We start from the raw sequence: 21,663 nt of genomic DNA on the forward strand, positions 1-21,663 counted from the left end.
GGAATAATTATAGCTCCACACATAAAGAATAAGAATCTATTGCATACGGGGTGTTGTAGGAGAAATGACAAGGAAGAATAATATACAGTTCTCAGGATCAGATTGCAGTGGTTCTAATGGGAATGTAAGGTGAACATACCTAAGGTAATAGAAGATCAAACATGGCACACAGAGAGCCCTAGTCCCAGAGTTGGTGATCTCACCTTTGTTCCTGAGGAGAGTTCTCCATCTTCATTATTCTGCTGTTCTCTTATCGGTGCAGTGAAGGGGCGAATTCTATATTCTCTGCTAACTTGAAATTGTACTTTCTGTAAGTATGTCATAAAATTCAATCTCTCAAGTGGTGATAACATTGTTAGAAATTTGTTGTATTGAATAAATAATTTTTCAAAACCATACTAGTCTTAGCCTTATTTCTGATAATTTTAAAGCAACGGAAGGTTATTTTCCAAAAGTTTTTGGCAACCTTTATTCTAGAAGGAGAGAAAACTCTCTGGATTCATATTTTTAGCTTATTCTCCTGTTCAAGCCCTGAGTCATTCTACTTGAAAACAACACTGTTTTTTAAATGTCAGAATCTGAAATATTTATAACACGTATCTACCATGATGAATAAGCTATAAATATAATGCTAACAAAAATAAAATGAGGTGCATGCATCACAACCTTAAAGAAAGAAAGGGAATTTAAAAATTCATTTATGTTGGAAGAGTCAATACATCTTAGGAGAGCTGGTGATAATTATAGTTGTGGTCATGTCCAACTTGAGAATGGTGAATATGGGGGTATGGAACCCCTCTTCTCTAAAACAAATAATAGGGGAGTTGCTAAATCATCCCTGAATTATGGCTACTTCTTTGTGTTACAGATTGTAAACTTGAGTCTGCCTTTTGCTGATTTTTACCTACTTAACAAAATTTTAATCTGGTAAAAATACCTACTTACAAAACATCACAAGTTGTTTAAGATCAAGAATGATTATTTCTTTAGCAAGGTTACTTTATATAGCCAGACTGAAAGTGTGATTTGAATGTAGTGTGTGATTCGAATGAAGTGTGAAGAATGTAGTATTCTCTCCTTGAAGATCTCTAAAATCAAGCAAGCAAGAAAACAGGTACCAAAATAATACCTTTAAACTCACAATACATAATATATCCTATAAAAATAATATAAAATATAGAATTACTAAGTAAGTTAATTACATGAAGAGTTTGAAGACAAAATTATTGTTTGTGGCAATGTATTGGGTCAATAATCCCTAAGGCCACAATTCTGAAACACAAAGAGCTTAGAAAACTAATTTCTCTCCCTACTTTTTTTTTTTTTAGTTGTAGATGGACACAATACATTTATTTTATTTGTTTATTTTTATGTGGTGTCAGTGATTGAACTCAGTGCTTCATGCATGCTAGGCAAGCGCTCTGCCACTGAACCACAACTCTGGCCCCATGAGCCACAACTCCAGCTCCTCTACTTTATTTGATAAAACTTAAGCTGACCTGAAAAAGATTGGCAGAAAACCTGACTTGAACAGATGTAATTATATTTATATTTTTATTTACTATATTGAGCATGAATATTTGTGGCTTTCATCTCAAAAATACTGAAGTGTTTGATTATAAGGACTGTGCTAGACTCTGTTTGTGAGTTATATAATATGCAGCAGATGGACTGTTACCTTTCTTACATCCTGAATTTTGAAATACATATGGCCACATGGATTTTAGATAAGATATGATGGGGTTATTATATGTGTGTCTAATTCTTGGAGCTGGCATTGACTCTTCCATTTAAATAGACTTGTTTTTAAATCAGTAGTTCACACTAATGCTGTAGATTTATTTTTATTTATAGGTATTTCTTATTTTGACTTTTTAACTTTTCTAAAGAGTTAACTATAAGTGAATTCTTTAATGTGAATCATGTTTAACATAGTTTACCTTAAATTCCAAAGAGAGTAGAAATTCACAGGAATGATGAAGAAAGCATATGTATGACTATATGTTAGCTTTCATTTTATAAAAATCATCTAGGATTACAATATAGTAAAATCAGATAATTAAAGGAGGAAGGAAATATTATGGTATTAATAACAAGGATTGAAAATATCTAAATTATACTTAAGCCTGTTTCTTAAAATCTGAAAGTGACCCTTTGGGACTCAGCCCACTTCAGAAAGAGATCTGCTATTGCCTGGTATTTCTTTTGCTATGCCAAAACAAAGAGACTATTTGAAATACAAAGTGTTCAGAAATTTTACCAGAAAATAGTTCAGGGGAAACACTTTATTTTGACCCTGCTGAAAAATTTCTGAATGTACTTTATCAGGTTAGTTCTCTTTTTAAAATAATATATCCGATCCATCCATCCATTCCTCTCTCTCTCTCTCTCTTTATTTTTTGTAGTTGAAGATGGACAACATGCCTTTATTTTATTTATTTTTATGTGGTGCTACGAATTGAACTAAGTGCCCCATACATGCTAGGCAAGCACTCTGCCACTCTGGAGTTCCAGCTCCAGCCCCAGATATATCTAATTTATTTCCAGGTTTAAATCTATACATATGCCTTTTCACTTTTCCATTTAAAAAGTCTATTATGTCCTATTGAATGAAAAATAATTGAGTTTCTGTTATTAGCTATGATTTTAGAAATGTCAAATCTCTTTATCACGAACATGAAAATGGACTGCGGGTGGTGTGTGTGTGAATGAGTAACCAGCCTTCTCCATGCCACGTGGGAGGCTCTGCGGAGATCAGAGCTCAGGGTGCTGGGAGAGCAGGGACAGGACCAGCAGTGGGTCTAGGGCAGAGCTACCCGCTACAGACTATGGTCTTTTTCGAGAGGACCCTGACGATAAACAGGAAAATTAAAGAAAAGCTGATTGTTACATAGGTGTTAAGAGGATAAGAAAGAACACAGACAGGAGAGAAACAGAAAATAAAACACAGAAAACACACACATGTATATTTCTTTTTCCAGAGCCATTAGTATCACAGGAAAAAACAAAACAAAAAACCTCAGAGGTTTCAAACCTGGGAAATGTGCTAGGGATCCTCAAGATAGAGTAGACACTTGACCAGCCCAAGACAAGCTAAGGAACGTGGAGGGTCAATTAAATTTATTATTATTTTAATTTAATTTTATTATTTTTTATTTTTAAACTACACGACAGCAGTGGAAAGCCTTATAATTCTTATAACACATTTAGACACAATTTTTCATATCTCTGTATATAAAGTATATTCACGCCAATTTATGCCTTTATACATGTACTTTGTTGTTGTTTTTTTGCATTACAATTCTTAATACACATATATACCACAATTTTTGTATCTCCGTTTGTATATAAAGTATGTTGACACCCAATTCAAGTCTTCATACATGTCCTTTGTATAATGATATCCATTACATTAAGTTGGCAACCAAAGCAGAAGAGAATAAGGAGTGATTGAGAATAATTTAAAAAAAAAATTATTTCTTAAAACTGTTCTTTTTTCCTTTTTTTTTCAATACTAGGGATTGTATCCAGGACTGTTTTACCACAGAGCTACTCCCAAGCCCTTTTTTATTTTTTAATTTGAAACAGGCCACACTAAGTTGCCAAGGCTAGCCTTGAACTTGGGATCCTCCTGCCATAGTGTCCTCAGTCACTGGGATTACAAGCATGTGCCATGGTGCCTGGAATGCATATAATATTTTAAATCTTGTCATTATATATAGACTGTGCTTATATGTAATAAAATATAGAAATGTACCAGGTATGTTAAAGTCAAGAAAGAAATAGAAGTCAAGAGTGTGTGCATCAGATTGCCTGGAGAGGCTGTCAGGGAAAAGCCAGGGCTGGCTGTCACGTTTGAGACGGTCGTGCATTTGCTCTCATGTGGCTCTGTGGTCTGGAGAGACCAGGCTATGCTACCTCTGCTCACAGTATAATTGGAATAGCTTTTGTGCCTGGTTACTGCATTTCATCATGTTTCATTGATGATTTTCCTTTCCTTCTTCCCAGAGCTAAGACAACTCCAGCAGGATTACTGAAACAACTTCAGGATGGTCTCTTTCTCTTCTGCAGACTGAGGAAGATCAACTATCCTGATGTGAACATGTTAGATCTTGACCAGTGGCTTTTGTCCACTCACAAGATGGCCAGGGTCCTCCATGGAGGACAAGTTCCAGTTGGAAAGAAAGCAGAAGGACCTTTCCTGTAAGACTTCATATTTTAATAAGAGAGGGTCTTTCCAAGATGGAGGTATATTTTATGAGCCAGATTTTGTCTTATGCCCACCTCTATATGCAAAGAAGTCGGGGAAATTACATAGTCTGTTTTCTGTTGCAATAACACAATAACACTGGCTGGTTTAATTATAAAAAGAAAAGAGGTTTATTTTAATTCACAGTTTTGGTCCAAGGTCAAGGGGCTGCCAGCATCTGATGATGACCTTCTTGCTGGCAGAGTCCAAAGGCAGTGGAGGTATTAAGTGGCAAGTGACAAGGAACATGCTTGTGTGTCCTGGTCTCTCTTCTTCTTCTTTTGAAGCTACCCCTATTCAATGATGGGGTGCCATGTTGATGACCTTATATAATGCTAGTTGTCTCTTCAAGGTCCCACCTCTAAATTCTATAAGTGGATTAAGTTTTCACCCTCTTAATACTTGACAATGGGGATTAAATTTCAACTTGAGTTTCAGAGGGAACAAACCATATTCAAACCATAACATTATCCCAATCAAAATAGAAATTCTCATGAAGTTTTAAAATGGAAATTTATATTAGGTAGGTAGTTTGTAATTGTTTGTAATTGTAATTGTTGCCAAAACTTACTTCCAGGTTTTTGTTTCTCTATTCTTATATGATACTTGCCAAGCAGACTTTTTGTTTTGTTTTGTTTTATATTTTAGGAAGTCAACTCTATCAACTTTTTCCTTGGTGGTTTCTGTGTTTGATTTCATATTTAGAAGGATTTTCCAATTTTTATGTTAAAATTTTCATTTTAAATGATTGTAATTCACATGTAGTTGTAAAAAATAATAGAGAACGATCTCATAAACCCTTTACCATTTACCTTAATGGTAGTAATATCTCGCCAAATGACAGCATCTCAACCAGGATATTTGTATGGGGTATGGTCAAGATACAGAATGTTTCTGTCACCACAAGGATCCCTCAGAATGTCCTGCTTCAAGATTTTGCTTTAACCCTAGCAAACACAAAACTGTTCTTCATTTCTAGAATTATAGCATTTCAAGAATATTATATATATGAAATCATATGGTATGAAATCTTTTGAGATTGGCTTCTTTTACTCAGCAAAATTCTCACAATTTGTGCATGTTAACAATTTGTTCCTTTTTATTACTCAGCAATATTCCATGGTATGGATATAGCACAGTCTAATCATTCATTCATTGAAAGACTTCTGGATTTTTTTCCAATTTTAGGATATTACAGATGAAGCTTCTATAAACATTAATGTGCAGGTTTTTTTGATTTTCATATCTCTAGGATAAATTTTTGAATGCAGTTGATGATGGTTTATATGGTAGGTGGATATTTAAATTTTTAGAAACTGCCAAACTGTTTTCCATAGTTACTGTTACAATTGTGCATTCCTGCCAGGGAATGATTGAAAACTCTGATTGATCTCCTTTGTCTGCACCCATTTGATGTTGTCATCATTTTTTATTTAGCCATTTTGATGAAAATGTAGTGATGTTGCTATCTGTGTATCTTGTTTGGTAAAATATTTGTTTCTATCTTTTAATTGTTTTCTAATTGCACTTTTCTAAAAATACTGAGCTCTGAGAGCTCTTTATTCTAAGTGCCATTCCTTTGTCTAGTATATGAGTTGTAATTCTTATCACTCAATCTGAAGATTGTATTTTTACCCTCTTTTCAGTCTTTGAAGAACAAAAATTTAATTGTGGTGAAGTTCAATTTTATCAATTTTTACTTTGGCAGATCTTGCTTGTGATGGTAAGTCTAAGAATTTTGTACCTCATTCTTGATAACAACAACTTTCTTTTTTTTTAAATAAAAGTTTTATAGTTTTTTTTTTTTAGAGAGAGTGAGAGGGAGAGAGAGAATTTTTAATATTTATTTTTTAGTTCTCGGCGGACACAGCATCTTTGTATGTGGTGCTGAGGATCGAACCCGGGCCCCACGAATGCCAGGCGAGCGCGCTACCACTTGAGCCATATCCCCAGCCAAAGTTTTATAGTTTTATGTCTTAAGTTTAATTCCCACTATGACACATTTTGAACAATTTGTTTTGTGTGTATGAGGTTTAGAATAAGACTATTTATATATTTATTTATTTTGCTTGTGTCCAATTACACTAACATAGTTTATTGAAAAAGTGATCCTTCCTCCTTTGAATTACATTTGCACCTTTTAAGAAATCAGTAGAGCATATTTGTGTGAGTCTACTTCTAGGTTAAGTATTCTGTTCCCATCTGATTCAAGTGTATGATATGTCAAGATCATTGTACTGTCATGTGTAACTAATTAAAACAAATTAAAAAAAAGAAAAAGAAAAAAAAAGTATTCTGTTCCACTGATCTCTTCTGTCCATTGTGTATCACTCCATTAAGACCAGAGTGTTGATTAATAGAGCTAAATAATCATCCTCAAGATGAGTAGAGTTACTTATACTTTTTCAAAATTGATGTAGCTATTCTAGTTCCTTTGCCTTTCCACATAAGTTGTACAATAATCTTGTCTATATATTCAAAAATCTTGTAGGACTTGTGAGAGAAGTGACATTGAATCTTTGGATTAATTTGGGGAGAATTCATGTTCTTAGTATGTTGACTCTTTCAATTAATAAACATGGTATGTCTCTATATTTATTTAAATCTTTGACTTCTTTCATTCTTGTGATGTAGTTTTCAAAGTACAAATCTATACTCATTCTCTTAGATTACACTTTAATATTAGAAAATTTCTGAATGATCATTAATGGTATTATTTTCTAAATTCTAGTGTCTATGGGTCATTGCTGATATATAGAAATAAAATAGATTTTTATGTATTTATCTCATATCCTTACAGGTTTTAGGATTTGGGGCATAGATTTTTGGGATTATCTATATCTTTCATATAGATAATATCTTGTATATGGATAATCATGCCATCTGCAAATAAGGACATTTTATTTCTTCCATTTAAATCTATATGATTTTATTTACCTTTCTTGCCTAATTCAGTAGCTGTAGTAGTATTATCCATAGTGGGCCAAAAGTAGAAATAATCCTAATGTCCATCAACTAATGAATGTATTTAAAAATGTGGCACATCCATACAGTGGAATTACAGTACCATGTTGAATAAGAGTGAATATCATTCCCTTGTGCTGAATCTTAGGGGGAGAGAATTCAGTTTTTCCTCACTGATTTAGCTTGAGTGGCTATAGATTTTTGTAGTTTATCAGTTTTAGGAGGTTCCCTCTGTTCTTAGCCATTTTTTTTTTTTTTGTACTGGGTATGGAATCCAGGGCCTCATGAATGCAAGGCAGGTGCTCTACCACTGAGCTATACCCCCAGCCATATTCCTAGGTATTTTTTGAATGTTTTTATTTATTTATTTTTATCATAAATATGTATTGAATTTGATCAAATGCCTTTTCTGCAGTTGATAGATAGTTGATAAATTTTTTATTCTTTTTCATGTACACATGGTGGATTACACAGATTGATTTTCAAATACTGAGCAAGCCTATATCTCTTAAAGAAACCCACTTGGTCATGATGTACAATTCTTTTCAGATATTGCTATATTCTATTTGATACTATTTTGTTAAAAATTTTGCGTTCATATTTTTGAGGAGTAGTGATTTGAAAATTTTTTAATACTATCCATTGGGATTTTTTGTGTCAGCATGATACTAGTTCATAAAAGAAATTGGTTTCTGGAGGAGATTGTATAGATTTTTTTTTAGGAGATTGTGTTGTTTTTTGGTGTCAGTTCTTTAAATGTTTGATAAAATGTCTAGTGCAACAATTGGGGGCTGGAGCTTTAAAATTACATATTCAGTTTCCATGTTAATTGCAGAACTATTCAAATTACCTATTTCATATTAAATGATACAAAGATTTTTTATGCTATTCAAGGAAATGGTCCATTCCATTCAAGTTTTCAAATTTATATGTGATCATAATGTTCTCCTATATTTCTGTGTCTGCAAGGATGTAGTGATAGCCCCTGTTTCATTCCTGACTGACACTGGTAATTTGTGTCTTCTTTCTTTTTCATTTGTCTTGCTGGTGTCTTGTCATTTTATTGTTTTATATTTTAGAGCATCAGCTTTTTATTTGATTTTCTCCATAATTTTCTGTTTTCAATTTCATTGATTTCTGCACTTATTATTTATTAATTTTTCCTTTCATTGATTTGGGTTTATTTTCCTTTTTTTCTTGACTCCTTTGGTGAGAACTAAGATTATACTGTTGGGACACTTAACTTTTCTGGTATAACAATTTAGTCTTATAAATGTCCCTCTTAGCAATGTTTTTACTAAAATACATAAATGTGTCTCTTACTACTGCCATGTCCCACAAACTTTGATATAATGCATATTTATTTTTTCAGTTGAAAGCTTTGTTTGAATTCCCTTGAATGTCCTGTCTGATCTATGTCCATTCTATTCCTTTTTTAAAATTTATTTTTTATTTGTTCTTTTTAGATATATACGACAGTAGAACATATTTTGACATATCACACATACATGGAGTATAATTGGTTCTAATTAGGATACCGTTCTTGTGGTTATACATGATGTGGAGTTTCATTGTTCATTTATTAATAAATAAATATAGGAAAATTATGTTCAATTTATTCTATTGTCTGTCCTATGCCCACCTCCCCTCCCTTCCCCTCATTCTCCTTTGTCTAATCCAGTGGATTTCTATCCCACTCCCCTTATTGGGTGTTAGCATCTGCATATCAGAGAGAACATTTGGCCTTTGTGGGTTTTTTTTGGATTGGGTTATTTCACTTAGTATGATAGTCTCTAGTTCCATTCATTTAACAGCAAATGCCATAATCTCATTTTCTTTACAGCTGTATGATATTCCAGTATATAGATTATGCCACATTTGCTTTATCCATTTATCTGTCAAAGGACACCTGAGTTTGTTCTACAGTTTAGCTGTTGTGAATTGACCTACTATAAACATTGATGTGGTTGCAGCACTGTAGTATGCTGATTGTAAGTCCTTTGGGTATAAACCAAGGAGTGGGATAATTGGGTCAAATGGTGGTTCCATTCTACGTCTTCTGAGGAATCGCCACACTGCTTTCCATAGTGGTTGCACCAGAAATGTATAAGTGAATCTTTTTCCCTATCCTCACCAACATTTATTGTGACTTGTATTCTTGATAATTGTCATTCTGACTGGAGTGAGATGAAAATCAATGTAGTTTTAATTTGCATTTCTCCAATTGATACAGATGTTGCATATATTTTCATGTATTTGCTGATTGATTGTATTTCTTCTTCTGTGAAGTGCCTGTTTAGTTCTTTTGCCCATTTATTGATTGGATTATTTGAGGTTGCTTTGTTTTGTTTTTTTGGTGTTGTTTTTTGAGTTCTTTACATATCCTGGAGATTAATACTGTATCTGAAGTGCAGGTGGGAAAGATTTTCTTCTATTCTGTAGGCTTTTTCTGCAGAATAGCCATTCTATTTTTTAAAAGTGATTGTTAGTTTATTCACATTGTTATATAACCATTACTACCATCTGGTTCTAGAACATTTCAATTATTCCTCAAAGAAACTATGCACCAATCACCAGTCCCTCTCCATCCCTTTGCCTCAGCCCCTGGAAACAGCTAACATACTTTCTGTTTCTATGATTTGCCTATACTGGACATTTATATAAATGGATTGTTTACCATATGACCTTTTTTTCTGACTCTCTTCACTAGTATAATGCTTCCAAGGTTCACCATGTTGTAGCATGTATCAGTACTTCATCACTATACATGGATGAATAATATTCTATTGTATGGATGTGCCACATTTCTTAATGCATTCTTCAGTTGATGGACATTAGGGTTGTTTCTACTTTTTGCTAATTATGACTAATACTGTTACAAACACTTATGCTAATGAAAGCCTTTGTGTGATATATATTTTTCTTTTGGATATCTCCTTAGGAGTGGAATTGCTGAGTCATATTGTAACTATGTTTAATTTTTTGAGAAATTAAACTGTTTTCCAAAATAGCTTCTCTGAATGTATTTTCAGTTTCATATCTCTCTCTTTCTCTCTCTCTCTCTCTCTCTCTCTCTCTCTATATATATATATATATATATATATATATTTGAATCTAATATTCACCTAAATTTTATTTTGAATTAAAGATGAAGTAGCAAAGCAAGTATCTTTTTTTCAACCTAAAGTGGCTACCTGTTTTCTAAACATCATTTTTCTATTACTGGTTTACAAAGTCATCTTTACATGTATTAAATTTCTAGAGAATTAGATCTAATTTTTACATATTTTGTTTCATTAATCTGATTATGAAACATACCATTTAACTATTTAGTTTTCTTCTATATTATGATTTCTGTTAGAATTAGTTCCCCCTTTATATTGACCAAATTATATTGTTTTGTAGTATGCAGATCTGAATGTAACAAGAAATCCCACCATTATGCATAATTATAATGGACCAGTAAAAAACATGGAAAAAGCAAAAAAAAATAATTATTCCCCCTTGATTGCTTCTTTTTCATAAAGGTTTCTATCTTGCTTGGCTCTGTGGCACATGCCTGTAATACCACCAACTTGGAAGTTGGAGACCAGACGATCACAAGTTCGAAATCAGCCTCAGCAACTGCGAGGCACTAAGCAACTCAGTGAGACCCTGTCTCTAAATAAAATACAAAATAGGGCTGGGGGTGTGGCTCAGTGGTCGAATGCCCCTGAGTTCAATCCCTGGTTAAAAAAAAAAAAATTCTGTCTCTTCTTGCATGTTTATCAGCTCTTCTTGATTTTGTTTATTTGCCACTTGGACTCCTAGGGGGATTTACTTATGTCTTTCCAAAAAACAGGTGAGAAAATTTTTTTTACAGGGTGAAATGAAGATGGTGTTTTTTGCTCTGTTGTAGGAGTTATGGAATATGAAGTGAATTTAAATATCAGTTCTTCCAGCCTGTGATCTTTCCTGTTTGCTGTCTAATTAGTTCACCATCTAGGTGAAGCTATTTGGGTAAAAGATGGTGCATCTAGATTTGAACAGTGTATCTTATATTCCCTCTGCCCCATTCTGAGCATAAGGCTAATGATTACAAATGTATTTTACATCTGCTTGATTCAGGTTTGTGGTTTGAAGCAATTCTTATAATTTAGGACTCAAATAATTCTCTGTGAATGATGAAACCCACCTAGAAAAAGAAGTACATAAAATTTATTAAACAACTATCTAAATTATAATAACAATAGTTGAATAACTTTTCTGAACACTGTTTAGCTATTGCATGATGATTTCTATGTAGATTGCACCTGGGTCTGTAAGTGTAGCCCCTCTCTTTTCTTCTGGGAATCAATATGGAACCATTTCTGGTTCTTGGGAAGCTAATAATCTAGCAGAAATAATTGCATTTTGCAAAGAAAATCTGACATTTTCTATATAGGGATAGAATCATACACCACAGAGGCAGAATGCGAGAAAATCTGGACATATTAAGGTCAATTAAAATATGTTATGGGAGCAAAGTGCTTTATGGCCTGGTGGTGGATGGTGGGAAAAGTAGATTTCAAAAATAACATAGAAGGAAGATTTGAAGGTAAACTCAATAATGCTGTCTTCAGAACTTGTCTCTCTCAGGACACCTATTTTTATGAATTTTGCTTATCTCTATTTTTGCCTGTGCTTTCTTGCCCTGGATTCAGTTTATAATGGCATCTCACACTGTGGTGTGTTGTTACTTTTACAAAATGTTGCCTCATGCTTATGTGACATTTCTCCTAAACTTGTTTAAACATCCCTCAAAGGCAGGAATCATCTTGCATATATTTTTGTACTTTGTGTAAATTATCTAATGGTGGTATTCAATGACAACAAGGTTTGAATAAATACTGTTGGCTGACTGAGTGTCCTGAAGGAAAAGAGAGTATAAAGCAGGGGGAACTGATACAATACAGGAAGATTCAGGAAAACAGAAAGGATTCCCAGTGTTTCTCTCTGATGACAAAAGTAGAAATAATCAAAGGAGGCCCCCTGCATGAAGTGGATTCTTCTAGAATAGACCACCCTGCCATTTAATCAAGTCTGGCCAATGTCCCAGGGAGCTTTTTCCGTCAGGCTGCATCCTTGTGCACACCATCAGGCCAAGGGCCTCCTGGAGTCTTCATTAACACATGGACAGCACACACACACATACACAAACACACACACACACACACACACACACACACCAACTGGTGGAAAGAAGACTGACCGAATAGAGACAAAAGCCTCACCAAGTAAAGGAGTTTGTTTATATATGTCTGTTTCTCAGCATCTGCAGCTGTCATCTGTTTTCAGTTTGGTAATTTTTATTAAGGCAAAGTGGCACATGCTGTCATAGGAACTGCTCCAGCTCACGCTCCCCAGCAGGTCACCGGGTATCCCCTGGTGTGCTGAGACATGATATGTTTCCTGCCAGTGGATGAGGAGGAGGGAAAGCTCTGCCCAGCATCAATTTTTAGTTCAATACAGAAATAGACAAGACATGGGCAGACATGGAAATGCAGAGAACAATTACTCCATTTAAGGAATTTGTCTATTAATTTCACAAATAATTATTAAACCCTCATCGTTCCTTGCAATGAGTTAATTTGCCTGCGGAGGTTAAGATAGTTGGCCTGCCATCAGAAGGGTGGTTTTTGAGCTGTGATTTTTATTGTGGTCCATCCACATGTTTGGTCTGTTCTACCTCGACCCGGTCTCCATCTGGGACCAAGCTTCCTCAGTTTGAGAGTACAGCATAGAAGAGAATAAGGCTAACTCTGGTTCACATTGCAATTAAATCAGTGGTTCCAAGCTTCATTAGCACCAACTAAGTGAATTTACCACAATGATTTGGAGGTGGAGCCCTGGCAAACCATGGGACTAATTCACATTTTTATATGCTTTGTAGGAGAGTATCTGGTAGTATTGTGGTGATATATGCAGGTCTTTACCCAAGCACACTGCACTGTACAAAAGTGCATGAAAAATAATGTTGCAAAACATTTTCTTAGAGTAAGAACTGAGATTAAGGTCACTAACTTTGAGAGTAATCATAATTAGTCCATCCAACACCGAGAAAAAATAAAAGAAAACAAGTGGGGTTGAGACTGGAAACTTCTAGATATTTAATACCTCTTTGGTGCCTTGCAGATCATGAGGTAGCATCAATACTGACAGAAGATGACCAGTGGAAAGTTCTAGACAGTAACCAGTATGGGCCCTTCTGGAAGGATGGATTAAGTGGCTTGGCCTGAGTTGCTTCCCTTAAAAACAACCAGAAACAATTTTTCAGGTGTCTGACAGATTATGCCATAATTCTACCAGTGTTTCGATGACAGTGAGCTTCATGAAATGTATGGATTCCACATACGAGAGCTCTTCTAGAGACTTCCCACATGTAGTTTGAAACCCGTCACTAAAGACCGTGGCTCCACCATTTCTTGAATACTCAGAGTGACCTGTTCAAATTGCCGCCTGATCCTGCTGTCTCTGTTACTCACTAATCAACTTGAGGCAAGAGTTTAATCTTTAGGAGGTTCAAATCCTTTTCTGTAACTCATGGAAAAGAGACCGTACTGACTGGGCACTGTGGCGCACACCAGTAATCCCAGAGGTTTGGGAGGCTGAAGCCTGAGGACTTCGAGGTCAAAGCCAGCCTCAGAAACTTAGCAAGACCCTAAGCAACTTAGCAAGATCCTGTTTCAAAATAAAATAAAATAAAATATTTTTAAAAAAGGGTTGGGGAAATGTCTTAGTGGTTAAGTGCCCCTGGATTCAATCCTCATACCAAATCAAACAAACAAACAAATAATAAAATGGACAGACCTTCTGGAGGCAGGGAGAGTAATCAAGATCAAAATTCTTGGTTGAACGCAGCTGTGGTATAGATAACATGATATATGTGTAGTGTATACTGTGGTGCTCTAACCAAATCTCCTCCTTGGGCTGATGTATCCAATCTCCCCCTACTTCCTAACCCCTCACCCTCACCCCACCAAAATAACAGCTGCTAATGGCCTGAAGCTACTTCCTTCACTGGGAATTGCCCTAAGCAGCAGAGAACTGTCTCACTCAAAATTGCACGTCCTCCCAAGGGGTGACCTACAACCAGTGGTTGGCTTCCATAGGAAGCCATAGGCTTGTCCATCTTGTTTAACTTTGGTATAATCTGAATAGCCACTCCAGTTCTGTAGAATCATAGAATCTCTTGAAGATCAGTTGTAGCCTTATGTGGACCAGCTTCTTCTTCTTTTTGTTTTTTTTTTTTTTTTTACTTCTGGACAGATGTGTCATCTAAGAACATTCTTCAAAATACCTTCTGCATGCAGTTTTCTGTTTTTAGAGTTGCTTTCTGGAAAACCCACTGGAAGATGGTACCAGAAGTGATTGTAGGGAACAGATCATAAGAGAAGAATCATTTCCTAGGCTGAATGGTAGTGAAGACCCTACTACTACTTCTAGGTAGAATGTGGACAGTTAAAACTATCACTATGGTAAAGTAGGTTGAGATATTGGTGGAAGGAGACATACTGGCAGTTGTAGCATCTCTGGTGCTGGAGAAGTAAAGGAAATTGTAATGATAGTGACTTGGGAATTGTAAAGTTGTTGCTGAGCATCACTGAGTTAGGCTCATGGTGATTAATAACCAATTAAAGGTAAAACAGGCAAACTGATTAGGCTCATGGTGATTAATAATCAATTAAAGGTAAAATGGGAAAACTAGCATGCAGTATTTACGGGAAGTAGGTGTCTTGTAACTGGTGGATAGACAGAGGAGGACCAGAATCAGGATTATAAGAGTGTTGGAGCTTCAGGAAGCCTAAACTGTATCCTGGTTGTTCTTCTGATCCAATGTCATGCTCCAGAGAGGAAAGGCTTAGAATTTTGAGGATTCGTCTGGGAATATCTGAGTAGATGCAAATATTGTAAACATTTCACTCTTTAAGTCTTCTGGGCTTTCAGAATTAATCTGGTAGAACATAATGACTCCACTTAGCCTGAAGATCGTGTGGAACTCTCAGCAGTGAGCAAAAGCCTGCCCTCACCCCTTGAAGATCTACTCTCTTTTCCCTTCCAGGAAATCAGACAAATGACAATGGTCAAAATTCAGCACAGCCTGACTGAGGATGTTTTGGGCCAGCTAAGGGAGGAGAGAGACTAAACAACAAAGAAGCTCTGAAACCTGGCTTGTTTGTAACAACGGGAGTGGAATAAATATTCATGGACCTGGATCCTGAGGGGTCTGGATCAAGGAGAAATGAAACATAAAGTAGAATAAGGGGGAGAAACTGATATAAGAGCACTCTGGTGAGGCAGAACCAAGTTGTAGCCTCTTGCCGCAGCCTCTCACAGAATCCTCATGTAGTATCTGTGCTGCAGCAGATTAATGTGGTATGAAACCAGCCATACAGCATATACTCTTTTCTCATCATCAGAAAAGAATTTTTGTATATCGTTCCCCTTCATGTGGAATAAGCAACATTATACACTTGCCATCTTTCCCAAGGCTATATTAATTTCCTTGCTTTCTGAAAGAACCTGGTCTATCTACACACTCCTCAGTACATCATATAGGTCCTCTATATTGATGAAACCTTGCTAACTAGAACAGATTAGCAAAAACTGGAAAGTATATAAGAAACTTTGACATAACTGAACCACACCTGAGGGTGGGAAATAAACCCTGTGAAGATTCAGAGACTGGCCAGATCACTGACATTTTTTAGAAATTCAGTGTTTGGGGATATCTTGGGGCATCCCCTCCAAGTTAAGGATACATTGTTGCATCTCAAGCTCCCCACCATTAGGAAAAAGCACAATACTGTGACTCTCCTTTGGGTTCCGGAAGCAGCATCTTCTACACTTGGAATACTTCTGAGACCTATTTGATGAGTGGTGACATGGGAGGTTGCCAAATATGAGCGGGACATAAAGAAGGAAAGAGCTCCGCAGCACAGGCAGGGCATGTGATTAAGCAGAATCTTTGGTGCCAGAGGTGTCTGTGGTGGGAGAGGATGCTGCATGATGTTCACTGAAAAACCCAACAGGAGAACTAGTGTTGACCAGGGTTTTAGGAACTGTACAACATTCAATAAGTATTTCTTGGCTTGCTATTTTGCATTGGTAGAGATGAAGTAGCTGACCACAGGACATCAAGTGGCCATGCCACCGGTGCTGCTCATCATGAATGCATTCTGTCACCATCCCTGTTGCATAAGCACCTCTCCCACAGCTCTCACTTAGGGCTTCTAGGGGTGGGAGAAGCTTATGATCAGCTGGTATCAGAGGACAAGCCTGAACATAGGCCTGGTCAGCTTGTGCATGTTAATGCAAACTGAAGATGCTGCTGTGCTCCAACCCCACACAGGAGAGACCCTGAAGGATAGGGATAAGGGAACATCCTCCCAGTGGACAGTTCCATGTCATGAGCAATCCATGGGCTGTGTGTGTGAGCTATGTGCATTTGAGCATATGAGGGGTCTGGTGTTTTGCGCTTTTTGGGCTGTGTGACACATGTGTACCTTTCCTCTTGCTCTGCCTGTGATCCTACACAGCACCTGAGATGGGCGTGACTTGCCAAGATGTCAATCAATCTGCTGACCACAAGATATCACCAAGCAAGACTCCACTCTTTGAAACCCCACCCCTTGCCTTATTTGGGAGGAACTTTCTATAGAATGTTTTTTCCCCAATAAATAGAGGTGTTTGGGTTCTCACTCTTGCTTGCCTCTCTTGCTCTCCTTGTCCTCTTTCCAGTATGGAGCTGATCTTTGAGGTCGCAGAGCCGTCCCTGACCCCAGCAATTGAGAAAAAGGTATTTTCGTGTTTGTGTGGTTTCTTCACCTTTTTCATAGTTATTGATACAGTCAACTCCTTTGAACCCAGCTCATCTTGTCAGCCTGAACAGCTGGTGACAATTCTGGGTGGTACTTCCATGTCATATGAAAAGAGAAGTATCCAAAGATAAGAATGTAGATGTATCCAGGAACAGTGGCAAATGGCAAAGTTTGGAAGACTGTGGACAAAGAGACCTAAAAAAGAGGAACATGGAAGGATCTATTAGAATGAGCCAGAGGGTTAAGATTTTTGTAAAATTATTCCCTACCTAGGTGTCTCTACCATAGGAGAAACATTAAGCAACCAAATAAATAGAATGACTCAGTCAGTTGAACATCAGCCAGTATCTATCACAGTGCAGACACAGTAGGAACATGAATAGAGTAATTATAGTGGCAAGGATGGGGACTATCATGGGCATAATAGTATGGACTCCCCTTCCTACTCACTTATGCTACCAAATGACCATCAACTACAAAGACCAATGCAGAGACCCTTAGAATGCACTAATTGTGGAGGATAATAATCAACCACTAGGTGAAAAGTTGATAACTTTGGGCTTCTTGCTTCCTGGAAAGGCAATGATTCATCTTAACTGTTATCTGTACAGATTCTGGGTATGAGTTTGCCTTTCCTGCTGACAGAGCCTCTACCAGTATCACTGGATTTGATTCATCAGTACCACTGGGTATGATTTATCAGTGCAGGATACTGCATAACATTGCCTTGGACCAAAGTACCCACTGTATAGCAAAAGATGGATAGGTCAGTCCTGTGCACATTGGCCCCATCACATGTAGCAGCTGCTGGTCTGACAGAGTGGTTATAACAGCCTTTTAAGTGAACAAATGAAGTGATAACTTAGAGAGGACACCTTCTGAGGGTGTGTCATCATCCTCCAAAATGTGATGTATATTGTTAACTTCAGGCTCTATGAGTCAAGAGGTTCTGGCACCCAGAGGAGAATGGTTCCACAGGGCACAGTAGTAGTATAACTTACATGAAGTGTGAATGCCATTTGGTCACTGTAGTCAAGAAGAAAGGAATCTCCATACCGACGAGAATTGTTGACCTTGATTTTTAGAAGGAGGCAGGGCTGCTGCAATATAGTGAGCACAGGAAAGAATATGTCTCTCATACTCCTGGTTGCAATAGTAAATGAACAAGTATATCAGCCATGACCTAAGAAAAACAAGGTGACCAGAGATAAGGGTAAGAGTTTCCATACCAGGCATGTTGCCTAGACCAGCAGAGGTTCTTGCTGAAAATGAGGTGAATCTAGAATAGGACTTTGAAGAGGTATAATGACTATCAGCTGTGTTTTTGAGATCATTTACAGCACCAGTGGCTTTGTTCATCCCCATCCTCTTTGAAAGATCTCTGAGGAGCAAGATCAGATAGAATATGGAGAATCTGTTCCCAAATAGGAAAATTTATACAGTGCAAGTGGATCTGAATGGTACAAGGGCTGGCTTGTAGTGGAAACTGTGGTGCTCCTGCCAAATTCCCTGCTTCAGGGCTAATGCATGCAGTTTCCTCTCAGTTCTCCATTATTTTCCTGGTATATTTCCTCCTTGAAGATATTGGCTGCTGAGGGCTCCCATATGTGCCCTTTCAGAAGTATTCCTTGACAGTACAGAGTGGCCCCAACCAAGATTATGTTCCCTTCCACAGTAGTCTCTGGTCAATGGCTGGCTTATGTGAACATGCAAAATCTAGCTCCTCATCTCAATTGAGAATAGCTCTGAAGCACATTTCAGCTCTAAAACATTGCATGTAATAAGCTGAGGCTTTAGTTTTTTCTTCCCTTTCAGGTCAGTGTCATTCCCTGCATGATCCTAGCCTGTTTAATTCCTTGCAGGTGTATCTTCCAAAAGCACTCTTAAGTAAACCTGCATGCAATTCTCTATCTTAAATCTGTTTCCAAGGCACTCGAATGAAGACAATATATAAAGCTCCTAGTTCTAGCATAGTGCTTAGAAGACACCTACCAAGTGTCAGATCTCTCTTTCCCTTTATTATTTATTTCTCATGTGAAACCACAGCCCTTGTCTGTAATCATATAAACATTTATCAAGCAGTCCTAATATAATGGATCATGATAAGAACAAAGGATGAGAATGTGGTAAGCTGTCAGGAGACACAAATCCCACAGCCTCACATGCTGAAGCAATGAATGACGGTCCTAAGCAAACTTTGTGGGGGGTATTTTACTGCTAAAGTGCCTATTGCCAATTTAACCCTCTGTGGTGGGTGCCGCAGTCTGGCTGGGCACAATCAGGAGCCACTTGTCAAAAGAAACTAACTTTATTTTTAGAACCACACACGCCAAACAAAACAGCCTCTCAGGAAAAACCCTCAGAGCCTCAACTGCCACCACCGGCTTTCCACAAGCCTCTCTCTCCCACACAAGCTTCTCTCCACCTCCCACAATCCTCCTCCTCTTCAGGCCGATTGGCTGGGTCACGTGGGCGGAGCCAAAAAAGTCCCCCAATGAGCAGCTCCGTGGTCTGAAAGGGCAGGGAAACAGCCCAATGAGCATCACCGCAGAGGAGCCAATCAGCTAGATGTTGCTGGGCCGAGGACCATCAGCTAGATGTTGCTGGGGCCGCTGTGAGCCAATCATCAGCCAGCAGCTGGAAGTTTGCTGGCAGCTGGAAGTTTGCTGGGGCCCCTTTGGCTGTGGCTCTCAACAGGTGGGGATGATTCTTCCCATTGAACAAAGAAACTGAGGCTCTAGAGGAGAGAATCAGCCACTTTCTAGTATGCCTCAAGGCCCTCTTGCTTCACAAATACTTTTACTCTCCGGACAGCAAGTCCTCACCCAGGAGCCCACTGATTGCAGTGAGCATCCAGATTTCCTATGTCATAGTGTTTGGTGACTGTTGAAAAGGAAGTATTTGGTATTGTACTAAAACTGAATTCTTAATGTGTAAAGGTCAAGTAGAAGAGTGAACTGTTTCTCTGAAGCTCTTACTCTAATAAAGACAGTCATTGTACCAGAAAATCAAACTTTTGTTTTGCGTGGAGTGGTGGTGAAGTGAATATTCCTCAGGGTTCCAGGCTGACCAGGAATGGTATAATTACCTATTGCAACTTTTGTGAGCCAGGACATATGGAAGGATGAACTCTGAAGGTCTCAGTTTTGATATGATCTTCTCTAGAGAATTCACAATAGCTTCTTTTTGTCTTTTCATTGCCTCAAACTCTTGTGGACACTATTTCCCTGAGTAACAGATGCTAGAGAACTATTGGAGGATGTAGAGAAATGTGTTTTGTGATTTACAGCATGCAAAAATTGCAGTCAGAGAAAAACAGGGAGAGACAGAGACAGAAAGGGAAGTGGGGTGGGTGGGGTGGGGTGGAGATCCTGTTTAGGGAAAAAAATAAGTCCTTGTCTTCTCCCGCTCCATGCCAAGTGGATATTGCTGCTGCGAGGGGGCATTTGGCCAGATGGGCAGAGGCCGGAATGGCAGCCACAGAGCTATGGCTTGGGGCCATGGGGAAAGCAGGCCACATGGCAGACGGAGGCTGAGTTAGGGTAAGAGGCTAGGGGAAGTGGGAGGTTCCAGGAGCAAATTGTTGGAGCCAGTATAGAGATTTGGTAATTAAAGTTTAAGATCTGCATGGTAAGGAATGAGTGACAAAAATCCTCTTGAAGCTGCTATTGGGTTTTGAGGTAAACGTGTTTCTTGTACATCTGCTGAAATGTCAAGATTTTAAGATTACACGCACCTGTGGCCCATGTGTCTGCTGCATGGACAGCCCCCCTTTAAGTAAAACAAAATGGTCTGAGCTCCACATATCTCTTCCAGACCACCCTCCTCTGACACATTAGGATAGGACGGACTCTGCTGTCTGCTTTGGGCCCCATCAGCCACCAGCTTGCTTCTGCTCTTGCGTTCATCTCCCCGTCTGAACTCAGGTCTTTGCCAATCCCGGAACTTGGGACGACACCTCTCTTGCATTATTTCCTGCTGCTACAAGGCTTTGGTGGTCAGCAGTTTCCATTCCTTCCATTGATGATGGGGAGAGGTCATGGAATGGGTAGTAGTAACACAAAACACCTCAGCTTGTCTGCAGCTGCCGTAGGCTTGGCCTCTTCTTCTTGGATCTCTTGTCCTGCTCTTCCATGCCTGTTCCTGGTCTGAATTCCAGTCTCTTCCCACTCTGTTTTTGAGGGCTGGAATCAAACATAAGGCCCAGCCTCCTTGTTATTGCTGTGGCTGGTCTTCATTGGATTCTGAGGCTCCAGTCACACTCTCCCCCACCAGGCTGTCTTCACATTGAGGTTTTGATAGCCACACACCCAAGCAGTTTCCCAGCCTTAGAGTGAAACATGAGCCTGATTTCTAATTCCTCACTTGACATTTTCTCTGCTCACTTTTCTTTCCCCATCTCTGGGGTGATGATACCTCTGGCTTATATTAAACTATTCTCTGAAAACCTTTGTGTGCAAAATGGAAACTCTTGGATCTAGAATCTACCTTTACATATCTAACCCTGGATGCCAAATACATATATATAATTTGCACAGTCTTACATGAACAGTCTTACACATATATATGAACAGTATTACATATATATGTACAATATACATAAATATATCT

General features: G+C 37.9%; 1 long non-coding RNA gene across 1 annotated transcript in view; it reads left to right on the plus strand.

The window, feature by feature from the left end:
• LOC131424697 (uncharacterized) overlaps positions 1-21,663 on the plus strand; it is a 110,268-nt gene that overhangs the window by 18,094 nt on the left and 70,511 nt on the right. The window contains exon 2 of the long non-coding RNA XR_009228125.1: positions 4,009-4,203. This is a non-coding gene — a long non-coding RNA (uncharacterized LOC131424697). The remainder of the gene's footprint in view (positions 1-4,008; positions 4,204-21,663) is intronic.

The sequence above is a fragment of the Marmota monax genome, unplaced genomic scaffold, assembly GCF_021218885.2.
Source record: "Marmota monax isolate L192 unplaced genomic scaffold, Marmota_monax_Labrador192_F-V1.1 WCK01_AAM20220418_F8-fsc00198, whole genome shotgun sequence".
Lineage (NCBI taxonomy): Eukaryota > Metazoa > Chordata > Mammalia > Rodentia > Sciuridae > Marmota > Marmota monax.